This window comes from Pristiophorus japonicus, chromosome 4 (assembly GCF_044704955.1).
Source record: "Pristiophorus japonicus isolate sPriJap1 chromosome 4, sPriJap1.hap1, whole genome shotgun sequence".
Classification (NCBI taxonomy): domain Eukaryota; kingdom Metazoa; phylum Chordata; class Chondrichthyes; family Pristiophoridae; genus Pristiophorus; species Pristiophorus japonicus.
Window position 1 is genome coordinate 245521540 of NC_091980.1, and position 14408 is coordinate 245535947.

Below are 14408 nucleotides of genomic sequence, written 5' to 3' on the forward strand. Positions count from 1 at the left end.
GGTTAAATCATGCAGGCTCGCTTGTCTTCCTCCAGTCCTGTCCTGCTGCTTCTTGTTATGCGCCACCTTCTCCCACAAGAATGATGGAAGTGTACCAGTGACTGTCTTGCAATATGTTTGGGTGATGTGGCTGTCATACTTGACAGTGTGTATGAGCTGTGAATTGTGGGTGGGAGGCTTGCAGCAATAACTGTGTGAGTGTGAGGTAAAGGTATGAATTGAAGGGCTCAGTACTGATTGATAGGAATTGTTGGTGGGTGGGTGATGGGAGTGTAGTGAATTGAACAGTGGATCTGGCTTGTGGTGCCATTGGTAGGATATGCCATTTGAAGATTGAATTCACACCTTGACAACTCATGTCAGATCATTAAACTTTTTCCTGCACTGCATCTATGTTCTTGGAGCTACACGCCTGGCATTGACCTTCAGCACAATTTCTGAGAATATATTTTTATGAGTATTAGTTACAGATAAAAAAACATTAGCCCTGTTTTTTTTTGGAGTGGGGAGGAGGGGGGAGTGACCAGCTCGCACGGCCATATCAGCGAGGAGCCTGGGCCATTTGAATCTCTGGGCCTGAAATCAGACTCCTATCCAAAGCCGGCAGGAATGACACGATGACTGGCGGGAAATCACATGGCAGCAGGATGCTGCCAGGGACCCAAGGAACAGCTCCCCAGCAAGTTAAGTGATGTGGAGTGGATGGAAGGGAGGAGAGAGGGAAGAGGAAAGAAAGCCCATGCCAGGGCAAGTCCAGTGGTTCCTTGTAAGGCACAGAAGAGCATTCCTGCTCCTCCTGGCCCACAAGTATATATTAAAACATTTAAAACATTACTTCCGTGGGCCTAGTCTTGCTCTGGATCCAATTCACGGCAGCTTTCCCGGGCATGGTTGGCACTGAGCCCGAATCATGCGACCTGCGGTTAAATAAATATATGGGTTGCATTGACAACGTAGGGCCCTGACTTTTAAATATTAATGATGCCCTCTTCTGCCTGCTGAAAGACGTGTGTTCAAATTAAAGCCAACAGCAGTACACTGAGAATGGGGAGGCTGGTACCCTGCCCTTACTTTTACACACTCCACCACCCCTGGGAGAGGCCCGGGGGAGGTAAAATCAGGACTATTCATTCTATTGCTTTTCTTAAAAGAGAATTTTTATCTCTCTATATATTGTTAAAATGATTATTTACCTTTCTTTTTATTAGAAGATTAAATAACTAAAGCTGTAAGACGAGAACACTGAATTATTAAAGTCAAACTGAATACTCTACTGTTCAAAGTTTGACTTTATAAGATGGGAGGAATCTGTAACTTTATGCATGTTTATACTTGTATAGATACTACATGCTTTGATGAATGTATGAGAAGAAAAAGAAAATTGCCGCTGATTTACTTATGTGGTAGATTTTCTTACTTCTCTATTTTTTGCACCACCTTCTGCCCCACAGCAGCATGAGATCATGACACATTGTGTATGCTGTTGGCTTATGGAATCCTATCTTCAAGTTCCTACTGGTTTTGTCAATTTTGTGTTCTCCTCACTTCAATAAAGCTGTTCCTCGCATCAGCTTCCTCATCTACACTGATCCCATGGATTTACATGGAATTACGTAGAATTTACAGTACAGAAACAAGCCATTTGGTCCAACTGGTCTATGCTGGTGGTTATGCTCCACTCGAGCCTCCTCCTACCTTACTTCATCTAATCCGATCAGCATATCCTCGTATTTCTTTCTCCATCATGCACTTACATAGTTTCTCTTAAATGCATCTGTGTTATTCACCTCAACTGCTCCATGTGGTAGCAAGTTCCACATTCTGACCATTCTCTGGGTAAAGAAGTTTCTCCTGAATTCCTTAATGAATTTATTAGTAAATATTTTATATTTATGACCCCTAGATTTGGATTCCCCAATAAGCGGAAACATTTTCTCTACGTCTACCCTATCAAACCCCTTCATAATTTTAAAGACCGCTATTAGGTCACCCCTTAGCCTTCTCCTTTCTAGAGAAAAGAGTTCCATCCTGTTCAGTATTTCCTGATAGCTATATTTACCTTTCACTCAATATTGATTCCCTGAATGTCACTCCTCTTGGTTCTTGGGTTTCATTCCCACTGCTCCTCCTCTACTGGTGTACCAGATCCGCTGGTGCACACTGCTGACACCCGAGGCCACCACACACCTCTGATGGACTACTGAATAAACCTCTGTTTCTTAATGGTGGACTCTCCACACCTCCTCAGCCCTCTGTTTGCACTGGATAACATCCAGCGAAGTGCCTAATGCTACTCTGCACTTCCTAGATTCACTCCCTCACCACAACAATCTCCGAACCTGGACATTGGTTTGTTGATGCTCCAAGCTTGCTACAAGTCAACTTCATAACATCATAACTACCAGACTTTGTTCTCCTCTGCCAAAACCATACACTACTCTTTTTTAAATTCATTCACAGGATGTGGACATTGCCGGCAAAGCCAGCATTTATTGCCCATCCCTAATTGCCCTCGAGAAGGTGGTGATGCCGCCTTCTTGAATACAACTGAGTAGGCCACTTCAGAGGGCAGTTAAACATCAACCACATTGTTGTGGGTCTGGAGTCACTTATAGGCCAGACCGGGTAAGGACAGCAGATTTCCTTCCAGAAAGGACATTCATGAGCAAAATACGTTTTAACGACATTCTAATAGTTTCATTGTCACCATTACTGATACTAGATCTTTATTCCAGATTTATTTCATTAACTGAATTTAACTTCCCTAGCTGCCATGGTAGGAGTTAAACTCATGTCTCTGGATCATTAGTCCAGGCCTCTGGATTGCTGTTACATCCAGTCTTGGATGAGCCACAATTTCCTCCAGTTGAACATTGGGAAGACCAAATCTATCATCTTTAACCCCTTGCCACCTGGTGCATTCATAATAAAGGATGAAACTGAGTACTGTGTACAATGAGCAAGTGTGACCTTAGCTCCTTTAATAAGACTCCAGAGTGCAGGTACCTTGTGGGTGGCCTGCTTATATACCATGCTCCCAAGGGATGCTGGGATCCCTTGGGACTCCAACAGGTACACCCTCTGGTGGTCAGGTGTTATACAGGGTACAAGGGGTTTAGTACATAACATCACTCCCCCGTGAAGTCAACAGTACACTTATTTACAAGGTGAGACGATCTGGGGCTTTTCGCTCCCTTGTCAATCATCTCGGTACAAATGCAGGTGTGGGTGAGGTGGTTAGTTCTTCACTGGGCTGTTGAGCAGCCGGCCTTGCTGGGCTGCTGGGGATGGTGAGTTCAACTTCATGGTCAACCATGATGTCAGTTGCCACTTGTGTGTGTGTGTTGGAGGATCAAAGTTGATGGTGTCTTCTTCGGGTTGTTCGTAGCTGTTGGTGAACCTCAATTTGATTTGGTCCAAATGTTTTCTATACGTTTGTCCATCGGCCAATTTGACCTGAAACACCCTACTCCCCTGTTTGGCTGTGACCGTGCCAGCCAGCCATTTAGGACCATGTCCATAATTGAGCACAAACACAGGATCATTGATCTCAATATCGCGTGATAAATTTGCATGGTCATGGTACACACTTTGTTGATGCCGCCTGCCCTCTACGTGATCATGGAGATCAGGGTGTACAAGAGAGAGCCTTGTTTTTAGCGCCCTTTTCATGAGCAGCTCGGCTGGGGAAACCCCGGTGAGTGAGTGGGGTCTGGTGCGGTAGCTGAGCAGCACTTGGGACAGCCGGGTCTGCAGGGAGTCTTCCGACACACATTTCAAGCTTTGCTTTATGGTTTGGACTGCCCGTTCTGCCTGGCCATTGGATGCGGGCTTGAACGGGGCAGATGTGACGTGCTTGATCCCATTGCGGGTCATGAATTCCTTGAATTCAGCACTGGTGAAGCATGGCAGGCTGTGCGTGGTGAACATGGCTCGTAGGCTTTCGATGGTGGCAGTGGACGTGCTTACAGATATTATTACACACTCAATCCATTTTGAATAAGCATCCACAACAACCAAAAACATTTTGCCTTGAAACGGGCCCGCAAAGTCAACGTGGATCCTAGACCAGGGTTTGGAGGGCCATGACCATAATCTTAGCGGTGCCTCTCTGGGTGCATTGCTCAGTTGAGAGCGAATGTTGCATTGGCGCACGCGTGACTCCAAATCTGAGTGGATGCCGGGCCACCACACATGGGATCTGGCTATAGCTTTCATCATTACTATGCCTGGGTGGGTACTACATTAAAAGCGCTATAAAAATACAAGTTGTTGTTGTTGTTGAATATACTCAACGACTGAACCTCCACAGCCCTCTGGGGTAGAGAAATCCAAAGATTCAACACCCTCTGAGTGAAGACATTTCTCCTCATCTCAGTTCTAAATAGCCGGCTCCTTATTCTGAGACTGTGACCCCTGGTTCTAGATTCCCCAGCAAGAAGAAACATCTTCCCTGCATTTACCCTGCCAAACCCTGTAAGAATTTTGTACGTTTAAATTAGATCACCTCTCATTCTTCTAAACTCTAGAGAATGTAGGCCTAGTCTGCTCAATCTCTCCTCATAGAACAATCCCCCATCCCAGGAATCAGTCTGATGAACCATCGTTGCACTCCCTCTATGGCAACTATATCCTTCCTTACGTAAGGAGACCAAAACTATACACAATACTCTAGGTGCAGTCTCAACAGGGCCCTATATAATTATACTCAAATCCTCTTATAATAAAGGCCAACATACCATTTGCTTGCTTAATTGTTTGCTGTACCTGCATGTTAACTTTAAGTGATTTGTTTACAAGCACACCAAGTTCCCAATGAACACCAACATTTCCCAATCTCTCATCATTTAAAAAATACTTTGCAATTCAATTTTTCCGACTAAAGTAGATAACTTCACATTTCTCCACATTATAAACCATTTTCCATGTTCTTGCTCACTCACTTAGCCTGTTTATATCCCCTTGAAGCCTCTTGACATCATGCTCACAACTTTCATTCCACCTAGCTTTGTATCATCAGCAAACTTGGATATATTACATTTGGTCCCCTCATCCAAATCATTGATATAGATTGTCAATTGCTGGGGCCCAAGCACCGATCCTTGCGGTACCTCACTAGTTATAAATTTGCTGGAGTTCTTTGAGGATGTAACAAGCAGGATGGATAAAGGGGAACAAGTCGATGTTATGTATTTGGATTTCCAGAAGGCATTCGATAAGATGCCACATAAAAGGTTATTGCACAAGATAAAAGCTCACGGGGTTGGGGGTAATATATTAGCATGGATAGAGGATTGGCTAACTAACAGAAAACAGAGAGTTGGGATAAATGGGTCATTTTCAGGTTGGTAAACTGTAACTAGTGGGGTGCCACAGGGATCAGTGCTGGGGTCTCAACTATTTAGAATCTACATTAATGACTTGGATGAAGGGACTGAGTGTAATATAGCCAAATTTGCTGATGATACAAAGATAGTTGGGAAAGCAAGTTGTAAGGAGGACACAAAGATTCTGCAAAGAGATATAGATAGGCTAAGTGAGTAGGAAAAAATTGTATAATGTGGGAAAATGTGAGGTTATCCACTTTGGTAGGAAAAATAAAAAAGCAAATTATTATTTAAATGGGGAAAGATTACAAAATGCTGTGGTACAGAGGGATCTGGGGGTCCTTGTACATGAAACACAAAAAGTTAGCATGCAGGTACAGCAATCAATTAGGAAGGCAAATGGAATGTTGGCCTTTATTGCACGGGGGTTGGAGTATAAAAGTAGGGAGACAAACTATAAAAGGCGATTCTGAGGCACTGATCCTAGCGCTTCACTCAATTCCAGAATTTCAATATCCCTGAATCTTTAGGTTTCAAATCCCAGGATCAAGAAAATAGCGGGGGTCCTGTAGGGAAGTCCTGCTACAACTGTACAGGGCTTTGGTGAGACCGCAGCTGGAGTACTGTGTACCGTTTTGGTCTCCTTATTTAAGAAGGTATATACTTGCATTGGAGGCAGTTCAGAGAAGGTTCACAAGGTTGATTCCTGAGCTGAAAGGTTGTCTTTTGAAGAAAGGTTGAGCAGATCGGGCATATACTCATTGGAGTTTAGAAGAATGAGAGGCGATCTTATTGAAACATATAGGGCCAGACTTTCCATAAAGGCCGCTAATGCTCGGCAGAAAAAGTGGGTGAAAATTTCCATTTTGCGGGTAAAGGTAAGTAGAACTAATAGCCCGGTGAAAAAATGGGCGTTGCACATGCATTCTTGGCGGTTTTCTCGGTGGTAAGTGCAAAGTTAGCCAAATGGGCGGTCGTTACTGGAATGGACGGTGAGTACAAAAATTTAGGCCGAGGCTGCGGTTGGGGGGAAAACTTAAAGAAGAAATTATCATGAAAAAAACACATACAAACCATTCCCAAGACAGTTTTAACCCTAATCACTGTGGTAAAATTAAAAAAAAATTAAATAACCTTTAACTTACCTTTCTTTGTAGGGTCCCCCCTTACTGCCCTGTGAAAGCAGCTTTTACAGGGCGGGTCTCTTGGCGATCTGGACGTCGGCAGTTGAGCCCAAACTTACGCCCTGGCGTTTGTGCTCAGTGTAGCACATGGGTGGTCTGGTCCCGGCGGGCGACTTCAGATGTGAGCGATAATGCTCAAAAACTTAACTGGAAACTCTCGCCTGGCGAAAAACCAGCTGTAATACCAAGAAAATCGCCGACAATGAAGCCGAAAGTCTGGCCCATAAGATTCTGAGGGGTCTTGACAGGGTAGATGCAGAGAGGATGTTTCCCCTCGTGGGAGAATCTAGAACTAGGGGGCATAGTTTCAGAATAAGGGGTCGCCCATTTAAAATGGAAATGAGGAGGAATTTCTTCTCTCAGACAGTCATGAATCTTTGGAATTCTTTACGCCAGAGAGCTGTGGATTCTGGGTCATTGAATATATTTAAGGTGCAGATAGACAGGTTTTTAAATGATAAGGGAGTCAAGGGTTATGGAGTGTGGGCAGGAAAGTGGAGTTGAGGCCAGGGTCAGATCAGCAGTGATCTTATTGAATGGCAGAGCAGGCTTGAGGGGCCAAATGGTCTACACCTGCTCCTATTTCTTATGTTCTTATGTTAGAGCCTGCCAACCCGAAAATGACCCGTTTATTCCTACTCTCTGTTTTCCGTCTGTTAACCAATCCTCAATCCATGCTAGTATATTATCCCCAATCCAATGAGCCCTAATTTTGTTTAATAACATCTTGTATGGCACCTTATTGAATGCCTTCTGAAAATCCAAATACACCACATCCACTGGTTCCCCATATCTATTCTGCTAGTTACAAGCTCAAAAAACTCTAACAGATTTGTCAAACATGATTTCCCTTTCATAAATCCGTGTTGACTCTGCCCAATACTATTATTCTTTTTTAAGTGCCCTGTTACCACGTCCTTAATAATAGATTCTAGCATTTTCCCTACTACGGACATCAGGCCAACTGGTCTGTAGTTCTGTGTTTTCTCTCTCCCTCCTTTTTTACATAGCGGGGTTACATTTGCTACCTTCCAATCCATGGGAACCGTTCTAGAATCTATGGAAGATTGGAAGCTGACAACCAAAGCATCCACTATATCTATAACAACCTCTTTCAAAACCCTAGGATGTAGGCCATCGGGTCCAGGGGATTTATCGGCTTTCAGTCCCATTAATTTCTCCAGTACTATTTTTTTACTAATACTAATTTCTTTCAGTTCCTCATTCCCGTTAGACGCTGGGTTGTCCACTATTTCCGAGAGTTTTTTTGCATCTTCTTTCATGAAGACAGACACAAAGTATTTAATAAAATTACAGAACTTTATGGCATGGAAGGAGATCATTTCATCCCATCACGTTCGCGCCAGCCAACCAAGAGCTATCCAGCCTAATCCCACTTTCCAGCTCTTGGTCTGTAGCCCTGTAGGTTATGGCACTTTAAATGCACATCCAAGTATCTTTTAAATGTGGTGAGCGTTTCTGCCTCTACCATCTTTTCAGACAGTGAGTTCCAGACCCGCACCACCCTCTGGGTGAAGACATTTCCCCTCATATCTCCTCTAAACCTCCCCCAATTACTTTAAATGTACACCCCTCGGTTGTTGATCCCTCTGCCAAGGGAAACAGGTCCTTCCTATCCATTCTATCCAGGCCCTTCATAATTTGATACACCTCAATCAGGTCTCCCCTTAGCCTCCTCTGTTCCAAAGAAAACAGACCTAGCATCTCCAATCTTTCCTCAAAGCCAAAATTCTCCAGTCCAGGCAACATTCTTGTAAATCTCCTCTGCGCCCTTTCCAGTGCAATCATATTTTTCCTGTAATGTGGTGACCAGAACTGCACACAATACTCTAGCTGCAGCCTAACCAGTGTTTTTTACAGTTCAAGCATAACCATCTTGCTCTTGTATTCCATGCCTCGACTTATAAAGGCAAGTATTCCATATGCCTTCTTAACCACCTTATCAACCTGGCCTGCTACCTTCAGGGATCTGTGGACCTTAACTCCAAGGTTCCTTTTTTCTCTACACTTTTCAGTGTCGTATCATTTAATATGTATTCCCTTGCCTTGTTAGACCTCCCCAAATGCATTACCTCACACTTATCAGGATTGAATTCCATTTGCCACTGTCCTGCCCACATGACCAGTACATTGATATCTTCCTGCAGTCCGCAGCTTTCTTCTTCATTATCAACCACACAGCCTATTTTAGTGTCATCTGCAAACTTCTTAATCATACCCCCAACATTTAAATCCAAGTCATTGCTATATGCCACAAAAAGCAAGGGACCCAGCAATGAGCCCTGCAGAACCCCACTGGATACAGCACTTCCAGTCACAAAAGCACCCATCAACCATTACCCTTTGCTTCTTGCCTCTGAACCAATTTTGGATCCCACTTGCTACTTTGCCCTGGATCCCATGGGCTGTTACTTTCGTGACCAGTCTGCCATGTGGGACCTTATCAAAAGCTTTGCTAAAATCCATATACACTACATCATACGCACTGCCCTCGTCGACCTTCTGGGTTACCTCCTCGAAAAATTAAATCGTATTTGTTTAATTTCTCTGCCATTTCCTTATTCTCCATTATAATTTCTCCTGTCTCAACCTGTAAGGGACCCACATTTACTGTCACTAATCATTTCCTTGTTGCATACCTATAGAAGCTTTTATAGTCTATTTTTATGTCTAAATCTAAAATAGCCTGTTCCCTAGTTGGTTCTTCGACATACTGATCTAGAAAACCATCTTGTATACATTCCATGAATTCGTCCTCCATACTATTACTGCAAAATTGGTTATCCCAGTTTATATGCAGATTAAAGTCCCCCATGATTACTGTATTACCCTTGTTACATGCACCTCTCATTTTCTGATTTATACTGTGCCCTACATTACCTTTACTGTTTGAGGGCCTATAAACAATACAAGTTGTTATCATTCTGGGACAAAAGCTTGCTGTGTAAGATCCAGAAAAGAACAGTTTATACCAATAATTCTGAGTTACTCTTAAACTACTGTGACTAAACTGGGAATAAAGGGATCTCTGATTGCTCAGCCTTGGTCTAAATGCAGCAGCCCAGTTGTTGCTTCAAAACTGTGGGTTTCAATTTCAAAGGGTATTAGCCTTGACGACACTACTTTAGTTTTGGTTAGGCAACTTGATTAGTAGAGACTCAGTCGCATTTGACTCTGATGGACCGCCCCCTTTATCCTTACATAGACCAAATTAGTTTCACATAAAACTCTGCTCAGTTGTCACTCATACACTGGTAGAAAGCAGCAGTCAGGGCTGGCGATCAGGGCTCGTTCATTTCAGGGCTGGTTTCTACAAATTCTTAAGATTCCATGGTCTAGAACTTTGCAAGATCTTCTGGTAAGTTTTAGGATTGCATTTTCCCTTATGTGCTAAGTTAAAAGAGTCTGCAGTAAAAACAGGTTTGAGTGTCTGAAACTGAAAATCTTAATCACCGATTGTTTGTTATTTTAGAAGTTTCTATCCTGTTGAAGTCAAACTAGAAGGATGTACACTTCTATTCCGCATTTGTGGTTAAATTTATGCCATGAGACAAACTTTTTGAATCGGTTTTTTGGTATCCCCAGGACATAACTGAGAGTGTTGGTCTGGTACTTATTAAGATGTGCGCAGGATCAAAATATCACTCCTGGTTATTTTGTATTTTTGCCAAGGAAACTTGACTCAGGAAACAAGGCTCGTAGCAGTAAAAAAAAATAGAAAAACGGTGTTTGGTCAAGACAGTTGTAAAGGAGATGATCATGTTACTACATATCTGAAGGGCAAGAACTTCAGGCATGTACATTATGGTTTTGATTACCATGCTGTGTACAAATCACACAAGGTCAGAATTTCCAAATGGTGGAAAACCTGCTGTTAGAATCTTGTATAGCATTAAAAGGAAAATTTAAGCTATATTTTTCTCTGCTTGATAATTTTAAGATATGAACTGAATATTACACTTTTTGCTAAAATTATTGAAGGGAGAAAAATAAACTTCAAATTTTGGGTAATCTCAGAAAACATTAGCTTCCATTTATTACAAAACCCAAGCAGATGTAATGTAAACTACCTTTTCATTTGGATTGTATTATTTATCTCACCTGCAAATCTCACAGAAAGTAAAGAGCAATAGGGTCACTGTAATGAAAGGATGTTAGGCATTGTGTATCTTGGGACTGAGAATGTAAGCAGCTGAATGTTAACTGGTAAACAGGCGAGCCAGAATAAAGTTTAACCGTACACTGCCTGAATTAATAAAAACTTCAGAGTTATTTTGTAAAATATTTCCTGTCAATACTTTGTAAAGCTGATTGTGTATTATACAATTATACAGATAAATATGCTGTATATAAACATATATGAGTTTACATCAAGGAGAGTATCTTATGATTGAACAGTGTGTAACTAGGATGTGTACCATAAAAAATAAACCACTTAGCAGCCACATTAACTATTTGGTGTGTAATGCATAGCAATATCAGTGTACTTGAAGTTTATCAAATACACTCCTGCAGTAATGACGTACTGTCTCACAACTAGTGCAGAAACTAAGTAAGTGCTCAACACGTTTTCAGCAGTAAATCACAGCATTAGTTTCTGAGCAGTAGCACTTGGTAAAACACAAGTCCACCCTAGTTCATGTTATTTCCCAGCAACAATTTCATAAAGTAGCAACACTTTGTGAAATTCGCTCACAAAATGAACTTGCATGACTTCACATATCTGCCTCTCCACTGCCTCTGTGTTGTCAGACTGCCTATCCAACATCCAGTCCCGGATAAGCTGCAATTTCCTCCGATTAAACATTGGGATGACCAAAGCCTTTGTCTTTGGTCCCCGCCACAAACTCTGTTCCCTCGCCACCGATTCCATCCCCCTCCCTGGCCACTGTCTCAGACTGAAACAGACTGTTCACAACCTCAGTGTCCTATCTGACCCTGAGCTGAGTTTCCAACCCCAAATCCTCTACATCACAAAGAGCACCTACATCCACCTCTATAATTTTGCCTGCCTCCGCCTCTGCCTCAGTTTATTTGCAGACAATACCCTAATCCATGCCTTTGTTACTATTCCACTGCTCTCTTGGCAGGGATTCCACCTTCCGCCCTCCATAAACTTGAGCTCATCCGAAACTTTGCTGCCAATCTTCTAACCCGCACCAAGTCCCATTCACCCATCACCCCTGTGCTCGCTGACCTACATTGGCTCCCGGTATACCAACACCTCAATTTAAAAATTCTCAACTTCATGATCAAATCCCTCCATGGCCTCGCCTCTCCATATATCTGTAACATTCTCCAGCCCCCTCAAGAACTCTGTTTTCCTGCAATTCTGCCCTCTTGTGCATCCCCCACTTCAGTTACCTTCAGCCATTTAGCCCTAAGCTCTGGAATTCCCTCCTTAAATATCTCTGCCTCTTTACCTCGCTCGTCCTTTAAAATGCTCCTTAAAATGGATCTCTTTTTCCAAGTTTTAGTCACCCGTCCGAATATCTCCTTATTCGGCTCAGTATCAATTTTTGTCAATTCCTGGGAAGCGCCTCGGGATGTTTTACTACGATAAGGGTGCTAAGTAATGCAAGTTTTTGCTGTTGTTTTTGTTGATGATACTCTTATAGAATGAAGTGCATAGACTAGCCGTGTAAAGAAAACACACTTGAATCAACCTTTGTACAAAATATTTAACTTCTGTGTTCACTAGTGGATTGTTATATACACAATCTCAGACACAGTTTTGATGATACATAAATAGACGACTGATGTCTTTACCAAAGTACAAAACTGCATGAGGTCCATATGGTTCATATCTTTCACACACAATGATGAATGAACTATTCATATGTGTAGTGAATTTCCTGCATGCAGTGTAGTTAGACTGGAGAAGGTTTTGACAGTAACAAAATACCATCTTGATTGAGATTTTTGGTATCGCCTAGACACAACCTGTTCCAGCACTTCTGCGAAAAATGAACTTTTTTCAAAGGTTTTTAAAATATTTTGTTTTGCATATTGGATTGAGGACACTATAATCCATACTAATTTATCCCTTGTGCACTCAATGTGATTTATCATATGAAATACAAGGACAAAAAGCAGCTCTTTTAGGGTAATTAAAAAGATGGATCCTATTTCAAGTCATGTGCATACACCACATTTTGTGGACTCTCTCAGCCATTAATAGGAAGTTAAGATTTATCTCTGGAAGAAGTGAATGCTTCACAGTATTTTTCATTTGCAATGTTTTGTGCTATAGCACTTAGAACCTGGTGCCAAAAAGAGATCTTGGCATTGAGTACTTCACATTGTTTGTTTGACTGTAGAATCTCCAAGGTTACTTCATGCTTCTTGAAATATGCAGGATTGTTTTTAGTTTTGTTCTAAAATATATTCTCTTCTGAATGTCTTTTTATAGTAATGGGGATGCTTTGAAAAGCAAGGTTACAAATAATTAATTAATTAGAGTGATTGTTCCTTAAATCTGACTGACACCAATTAATTACATTACTTTCCCTCTCTGCATTGGTTTTGACACAGAAGTAAACCTAGATTTAGCACAGACTGCTAGACTCACATATAGTGAACAGAATAAAGCTTGGATTTCTCTGAAATGTTTACTGCTGCTCTGTCCAATAAAGACGGCAGCCCTGGCAAGCAATCACAAGTGTTGCAATATCTCCTCTGGGATTCCAGCCCTGCCTTTGATTTTGAGAGCTTGAGCCTTGCGTATAATACAACCCAGATGCATGATCACCACTTTAGCTGCACGTCTGGGCTAATGAGTCCCTTTTATTAGAGACATTTAAGCCTTTTTTGTTGTAAGTTCATGTTATTTGCCAATATTACAACAATGATTATGCTTCAAAAGTATTTCATTGGTTATAAAGCCCTTTGGGACAAGCCGATGTAAAAGGTGTCATATAAATACAAGTTCTTTGTTTGCAGCAATAAATTATCAATTTATTTTATAATGCAGTGTAATATGAATTAATTTTCTAATAATTTTGTTCTAAACAGTATGTGTCATCAAATCAATCTATTAAAGGAATATCGAGGCAAATTTGTAACTTGGAAAGTCTGGAACAAAAATTCTGTAAAATAAGTATAGGAAACAGGCACCACGTGAACTATAACGGATCAAGTTCCTAATGAAGTGAGGCTCCACATCTATAATAAGAACATAAGAAAATAAAAAATAGGAGCAGGAGTAGGGCAAGTGGCCCCTCAAGCCTGCTCCACCATTCAATAAGATCCTTAGGTAAAGAGACCAAAACTGTACACAGTACTCTAGGGGCCTGAACTTGGTGAAGGCTTCCGTCCGCCCAAGTTCCGCCCAAAGGACCGCCGATGGCCGCTGAGGTCCCTGACGGTTCTTTGGGCGGGATTTTCATCACCTAGGTCCGTCGAAGGTCGGCAGGTGGAAAATCTGGGACATATCTGGCCAATCTGGGCGGCAGCCGGCGGGAGCTCTCATTCTCGGCGGCAGAGACGCTTGCCGCCCAAGTGCTGCCGAGGATGGAGTCTGGCCCAGGGAGGGTCGAAGAACTAAAATTGAAAAGCAACAAGAACAATAAAAAACATCTGAAGACCTTCAGGGGACCCCATCCAGGCAAGTACTTGTAAAGAAATAATTTAAATAAACTTCACTAACCTTTTTTACAGCAGCTTCACACTTACCATTGAGGTCAGAGCTGCCTGCACTCACCGCCGTCCTGCCGCAGACTCCCGCCGACTCCCGCCCACATCTTGGTGGGCGGGAGTGTACTTATGCGCATCGACCGTCTGCTGACGTCGGCAGGCGCTTCCAGGCGGCTCTCCCCTCCTGCCTGCTCCAGACCACGACGAAAGTGGCACTGGGCGGTTTGACCAGAGGAATGTC

At 42.4% G+C, this 14408-nt stretch overlaps 1 protein-coding gene across 1 annotated transcript in view; it reads left to right on the top strand.

Moving 5' to 3' along the window:
* Nucleotides 1-9872: 9872 nt before the first annotated feature.
* The window catches only part of LOC139263344 (neuroblast differentiation-associated protein AHNAK-like), a 163253-nt gene continuing 158717 nt past the window's right edge, over nt 9873-14408 (top strand). Inside the window, exon 1 of the mRNA XM_070879255.1 lies at nt 9873-9890. The gene's annotated coding sequence lies outside the window, so the exon portion shown is untranslated. The remainder of the gene's footprint in view (nt 9891-14408) is intronic.